Genomic DNA, 7536 nt, shown 5'->3' on the forward strand with positions numbered 1-7536 from the left:
CGTAGGATTACACGAACCCTCAATGCCGGAGTTAACAAGCTCCACAATTCAATGTTCATATTTAAATAACCCTAGAGTGCAAGATAGATCAACACAATTACACCGAGAACTAACATAGCATGCACACTGTCACCATCATACTATGAAGGAGGCATAGATCACATCAATACTATCATAGCAATAGTTAACTTCATAATCTACAAGAGATTACAATCATAGCCTACGCCAAGTACTAACACGGATGCACACACTGTCACCATTACACCGTGCAGGAGGAATAGAGTACTTTAATAACATTACTAGAGTAGCACATAGATAATACTCAACTTGATCACAAAGAGAGAGATGAACCACATAGCTACAGCGGAGCCCTCAGCCCCGGGGGTGAATTACTCCCTCCTCATCATGGAGGCAGCGATGGCGGTGAAGATGGCGGTGAAGACGGCGGTGGAGATGGCTCCGGGGGCAATTCCCTGTCCCGGCAGGGTGCCAGAACAGCGACTTCTGTCCCCCGAATTGGAGTTTCACGATGGCGGCGGCTCTGAATGGTTTTCTCTGTTTTCGTCGAACTCCCCGATGTTTTTAGGTCAGGGACGAATATATAGGCGGAGAGGCGGCGCAAGGAGGCGGCTGGGGCCCCCACACCATAGGCTGGCGCGGCCAGGGGGCCACCTGCGCCGCCTTATGGTGTGGGCCCCCTGCTGCCCGCCTCCGACTCTCCTTCGGTGTTACGGAAGCTTCCGGGAATTCTAAGACTTTCGGTGTTGATTTCATCCGATTCCGAAAATATTTCCTTACTAGGATTTCTGAAACCAAAAACAGCAGAAAACAGCAACTGGCCTTTCGGCATCTCGTCAATAGGGTAGTTCCGGAAAACGCATAAATATGACATAAAATGTGAACAAAACATGTCGGTATTGTCATAAAACAAGCATGGAACATCAGAAATTATAGATACGTTGGAGACGTATCACCCCGCCCCTCGGTGAGCTCCGTCGTCCCCTTCCCTCATCCTCACGCTACCGCGCTCACCCAGGAGCACCTGCTGCTGCTCGCCGTGTTTGCTCTCTGATCACCGGCGCCCCTCTTTTCTTCAGTTTCTTCAGAGAACAGACAACAGCAGGCAAGGTTCGCCAGCTCAGCGCCACGCTGGCCTCCACGTCGATCCCCAGGCCCCATCCGTCAGCCGCTCGGGCTGGCAAGCCCCTTGGTGAGAAACCCAGCCAGATCCAGATCTGGATCGTTTTGCTCTTAGCCCCCTGGATCTTTCAAAACCAACCTGGCGCCCTTGTCTCTGATCCTTTTATGAAAACCCCCCTGCAGGTTCTGATCCACGCGTAGTCTAGTCAGCGCCTCGTCAGCCTTCCCTGGCCCCGCTGGTCAGCGACCCGGCTAGCTCCTGCCCCGGTGAGAGAAGTTCCAGGCCTTTCTCCGTTTTTCTGAAAATGCCAGGAATTTGCAAAATCTTGTAAAATCAATATCTCTTGAACCATAACTCAAAATTAAAAGTGTTATATATGAAAATTGATCAGAAAAATGTGCTGAACATGAATATGCCATCCATACATCTGTTTGCATCTTGCATAATGTCACGCGTTGATAGTCGTGCATGTTCACCTAACATATATGCGGAGTATTTCGGCACACCGACTAGGTTTTCCCCGCTCCGTTTAATATTGAAGTAGCTCACCCTTGCCATGTCGTGCCATGCTAATCAACACTTAACTTTGTCGGTAGAAATGTAACTCCAACCTAATTTGTTTGTCCGGGGTTCCGACTCCGGTTAATTTGGATAAGTTGCATCGTATCATCGTTGCCATGTCATGCATATCATCTTGATCATGCTGGATCTTCTTTATCCGTAATTGTAAGATTTGCATCCGTTGTTTGTTGTAGCTTTTGCTTCTTCTCGGATAGGATCACGAAGTGATGTTGTGAGATACGACGAGTTCTCCGACAAGTTCTTCTGCAGCTTTTCACAGGCGAGCCCTCTCTCTTCACCTATTATATACTCTCCCTCGCATTGCTATCCTTGTGTTGCGCTTCTTTATCGAGTCACGTATCCTATTCCACTTGTTACCATAATAATCCTATATGTATCATTCCTTACCCATAGCCGTTGCTTGATGTTTGAGCCTTGCGAGTCGTAGGCGTGTTTAGGCTCTATTGTTTATCTCGATCTGATATCGGGATATGTTGGGTTGTTGGGAGGTTATCACATGCTATATCAATTGTTGGAGATACACATGCTTTACTTATTTGTTAACAACTAAAATTGTAAGCAGAGGCATCTGTGAGCCCCTTTGCGAAAGCATCGGAACTTTGACTTGCTAATGTCCCCTAGGACCCGAGTTCTTGTTATCTGTTCCGAGATTGAGCGCTCTACCCATGCGTGGGGACGATTATTGGGACCCCCCCTCACCCATTACCTTTTCTCAAGTCAGTTGAAAAGGGGGCCACAACCTTGGTTTTATTTGCCTATGCCATGTATGCCATGCTTTACTTACTGTTGCCTTCGGGTGTTTACTTCCTGTTGCCTTCGGGTGTTTATATTCTGTACTGTACCCCGCGGAACGTTTAGCGAAGCGTGTGGTTTGCACGCCTAGCCGTTAACGCAAACCCTGAGTCCGCTTCGAAGTACGGCCGGACTTCGTTACGGGTAGCTTAGTCGGGTGGCCCCCCCTAGACTTTCTTGTTGAACTGGGAACGGTCTTGTTGTGAGACATCCACCTGTCGTAAGTGGGTCGAGCATGCGTATGGTTACATTTGGGCAACCCCTGCAGGGTGTACATCTTATCGATAAGCCGTGTCCGCGGTTATGGACGACTTGGAATTGTATAGCTTGATCATAGAACAACTTGCACCTTTATGTTGATGCTAATAATTTGCTAATAACTTGTGTAGTAATATAGCCTTACTACAACCGATACCTAATAAAACTTGTCCACCGTTGAGTGCCTTTTACATTGCCTCTTCGCTTTGTTGAAGGGGATATGTGTAATCGGCTGAGTTATGTATGTGTAGTATTTATCTGTTACCTTGTGCGCTCCCTTATCTTCTCTAAGTAGACGGATGTTATAGTGTGTCTCTATTGGTTATAGTTTTGCTGCCGCTAAACCTACCATATAGCCCCAGGCGATATATATATTCGCCCGGCGAGCATAGCCATTTCTAGTCTCGCTAAGTACGTGCCGGAGTTCGTTCCTTGGTACTTACTCTCGCCTTTCCTCTTTCTCTTTTGCTTCGTCCCTTTTGTCGGCAACCGATGGCCCGACTTTGACAGGTACGAGATGACGACGTTAGCAAGGTTACCCTTCTGGCTTGGCCTGGGCATGGTTATGGACGCCACTGGTTATCTTCAGGACTCTTAGTCCAATTTGTATCTTGTCCGTACTCGGACGTATTCGATCTTCTGTATGATTCGGATCTTTGTATTGTATATTCGTATCTTGACTCGTTGGAGTCGTGGTTGTAATATATGTATCTTGTGGGCTCTATTGTAATCCTGTTGTAATGTTACCGCTCGTGTTAATTCCTCTGGCATCACGTGTGTGATTTGTCGCGCACGTCGTGTCGGAGGGCGTCTCTGGATCGATATCGTGCGGATTCCGGCGGGATCGCTGGAATCCTCAAGGTACCGGAACCTCGGGGCGTCACAGCCAGTTGTTGTTTTCTGCTGTTTTTGGTTTCAGAAATCCTACAAAGGAAATATTCTCGGAATTGGACGAAATTAACGCCCAGAGTTTTATTATTCCACGAAGCTTCCAGAAGACCGAAAGGATTACGAAGTGGGGCGACGAGGCGCCGCCACACTAGGGCCGCGCGGCCCAAGAGGGGCCTGCGCCGCCCTAGCGTGTGGGGCCCCTGTCAGCCCTCCGACTCCGCCCTTCCGCCTACTTAAAGCCTTCGTCGCAAAAACCCCAGTACCGAGAGCCACGATACGGAAAACCTTCCAGAGACGCAGCCGCCGCCAATCCCATCTCGGGGGATTCAGGAGATCGCCTCCGGCACCCTTCCGGAGAGGGGAATCATCTCCCGGAGGGCTCTTCATCGCCATGATCGCCTCCGGATCGATGTGTGAGTAGTTCACCCCTGGACTATGGGTCCATAGCAGTAGCTAGATGGTTGTCTTCTCCTCATTGTGCTATCATGTTAGATCTTGTGAGCTGCCTATCATGATCAAGATCATCTATTTGTAATGCTACATGTTGTGTTTGTTAGGATCCGATGAATATTGAATACTATGTCAAGTTGATTATCAATCTATCATATATGTTGTTTATGTTCTTGCATGCTCTCCGTTGCTAGTAGAGGCTATGGCCAAGTTGATACTTGTAACTCCAAGAGGGAATATTTATGCTCGATAGTGGGTTCATGCCTCCATTGAATCTGGGACCGTGACAGAAAGTTCTAAGGTTGTGGATGTGCTGTTGCCACTAGGGATAAAACATCAATGCTTTGTCTAAGGATATTTGTGTTGATTACATTACACACCATACTTAATGCAATTGTCTGTTGTTTGCAACTTAATACTGGAAGGGGTTCGGATGATAACCTGAAGGTGGACTTTTTAGGCATAGATGCATGCTGGATAGCGGTCTATGTACTTTGTCGTAATGTCCTGATTAAATCTCATAGTACTCATCATGATATATGTATGTGCATTGTTATGCCTTCTTTATTTGTCAATTGCCCAACTGTAATTCGTTCACCAAACATGCTATTTATCTTACGGGAGAGACACCACTAGTGAACTGTGGACCCCGGTCCATTCTTTACATCTGAAATACAATCTACTGCAATTGTTCTTTACTGTTCTTCGCAAACAAACATCATCTTCCACACTATACGGTTAATCCTTTGTTTTCAGCAAGCCGGTGAGATTGACAACCTCACTGTTACGTTGGGGCAAAGTACTTTGATTGTGTTGTGCAGGTTCCACGTTGGCGCCGGAATCCCTGGTGTTGCGCCGCACTACACTCCGTCACCAACAACCTTCACGTGTTCCTTGACTCCTACTGGTTCGATAACTTTGGTTTCTTACCGAGGGAAAACTTGCTACTGTACGCATCACACCTTCCTCTTGGGGTTCCCAACGGACGTGTGTTAACTGCACGCATCACGCCTCTACTAGAGATAAAAGATAACAAAAAAATGTCACGGTGATAGAGACGGGTCACGGTCGCATGCTAGGTTCCATCCATTCTACAACAAAGTTGTACGTATCGCCAGGCCATCCAAAACGCGCTACATTACATTTATTATAGAGTACTTACAAAAAATTACAACTACGAGACAAATTTACATAGAACACCCTAAAAAAGGCAATCACATCCACTGTCTTCCTCCACCACATCGCCTTCGAAACCTCCATGTCGCCACCTAGTCACACCAGTGCTCGCCGCCTTTGACAAGGTGTCAGGTTGCAGACACTTTATGTCCGCATCACCGAGGCGGCAAATTCGTCTAGGACCTGCTGGACGAGGCCAAACACAAGGGCAGCAGCAGGAACGGATGGATGTCGTGCTCCCCGGGGAACCCCGCGCCTTCGCTCCTGTTTGTCCACCACCTCTGCAATGGGTACACGATAGGCCAGCATGTTGGCCGCTCGTGTCTTGTTATTTGTGGGCTAAACTAATTGCGCCTTAGGTCAAATGTCTTTACTTAAGGTGTTCATAGTGAGGAGCCTTTATCGCCTCCGCACGAACGCACACACTGGGCGCCATCCTGCTGGGACGCTCCAGAAAACAGCCCAATAACAATCGCAGTGGGAAAAAAAGAGAGGAGAAAAGCACCAACTTCTCCACCCACAGACCAGATCGAGAGCTAGGTTTCCTCCAATCTCCCCCAAGAAATCCAGCTCCGGGCGAGCCGGTGAGGGTTCGTTCACGGCGCGCCACCACCAGAAGCATGGCGGCGAAGGAGCCGGGAGCAGACACGGCGGCGAAAGGCGAGCAGGCCCCGGAGAAGAACCTGACGCGGCTGCCGCAGGCCCAGATCGACTCCATCCTTGCCACGGTGATGGATGACGACCGTCTCCCTCGCGACTTCAGGGCCCTGAAGCGCCACAGCCCTGACCTGATCCCTTCGCCGGAAGAGGAGGCGGACGAGGAATTGGTGAGTTTCTACGACGTCGTGCGCGAGTTCTACGCGGTGGGGGAGGAATTCAGGGAGTTCCAGGCCTGGGTCCGCTGCGAGTACGCCAAGAAGGGCTACGTCGAGGTCGACGACGAGTTCCTCGCTAAGCGGGCCGCGGGTCAGGTCATCATCGAAGAAGCACGGAAGGAGGCGCTCAAGGGCTTCGATTTCTCACGCTTCGTCGACTGAAGACGGCGAATTGGTTCTGGCTTGCTGCGGTCGGTCTCTGATGGTTCTAGATTGATCGTGGTTTCTTCAGTCTTGGTATGTGATCCTTCGACATTGTGTGATCTCAGGGCTGCTGTATTTACCTTAATTGCACAGCAATTTAGTACTCACTACTCATCTCTCGTCTCGGCTTCGTTTCTTGGTCTGCTGTTAGGTAGTTTGTGAACTTGGGTTCAGTCTGAGAAATCGGTGTTCTTGCCTTGTGCTTGTGCTCTTCACCAGGGGATGCAAAGCTGCAGACTGTTCTCTTTTTTTTTCAGACTTTGATCTTGGCCAGCTGTCTGATCTTGTGCGTTGTGAACTGGGATTCATTTGTTATTGTTGCCTTGCACGAGTTTATCAGTGTGTGATGTTTGGAATGGATGGCCTGTTGTGGTTTTTGCAGATCTGGAGTAGCTTCAATCCATCTGTGATAGGAAGTCTTGATGAACTACTTGTTGCAAGTCGGTAAACAAAATTGCAGCTTCTCAACTGTGAGAGCATCTCTAGCCGCGTCCCCCAAAACGCATCGGATTGAGCGTTTGGGGATGTGTTTCGTTCGTACTGCGTTTGGGGGACGTCGCTCCCCAGCCGCGTCCCCCAAACGCCGCCCCCAATCAGGAATTCAAATTGTTGCATTCAAAAGAGATCGTTCCCGCCGAATTGTCGTGATCAGAGTAGCGGCGATCAAAGTACTAGGCGCGCGATCATATTACTGACCATATATTACTGACCATAGTGCATGCTAAATTAGAAGAAGGGGTTGGTCGACGGCGACGTATCCTGAGTCGACGCAGGCCCGTCGATCACGATGACCTCGTCGCGATCTGCCTGGTGTTGTGCATGCTCCGTCTGCTCCGCCGCCGTCGCGTAGGCCGACGATGGTGCAGCAGTCGAAGACGCGTTAGTCGGCTCTTGCGCCACGGTTGCTGCCGCTGCCGCTTCCTGGGCCGCCGCGTCGGCCGCCGCCATTTTGGCTTCGATGTCGTCGAGGATCCGGCCTTTGAAGAAGTTGTGCGCCGCCCGCGTCCGGGGAGACATTCCCTCTGTCGACGTTCTCAGCAGGGACATGTCGTCCTTGCGTTTCTTGAGCTCCAACTTCTCCTCTTGCCTCTTGAGCAGCCCCGTCCACCTTTCGTCGGTCTTTTTGTCGCGGGAGAGAAAGGTCGAGGAGACGTCCGCGAGGCATTT

The 7536-nt window shown here is 49.7% G+C and overlaps 1 long non-coding RNA gene across 1 annotated transcript; it reads left to right on the forward strand.

The window, feature by feature from the left end:
- The first annotated feature begins 1894 nt into the window (after positions 1-1894).
- On the forward strand, positions 1895-3519 carry LOC139835344 (uncharacterized). The gene is made up of 2 exons (XR_011751146.1): positions 1895-1982; positions 3284-3519. It is a non-coding gene; the product is annotated as an uncharacterized lncRNA (long non-coding RNA).
- The last annotated feature ends 4017 nt before the right edge of the window (positions 3520-7536 follow it).

This window comes from Lolium perenne, chromosome 2 (genome assembly GCF_019359855.2).
Source record: "Lolium perenne isolate Kyuss_39 chromosome 2, Kyuss_2.0, whole genome shotgun sequence".
NCBI lineage: Eukaryota > Viridiplantae > Streptophyta > Magnoliopsida > Poales > Poaceae > Lolium > Lolium perenne.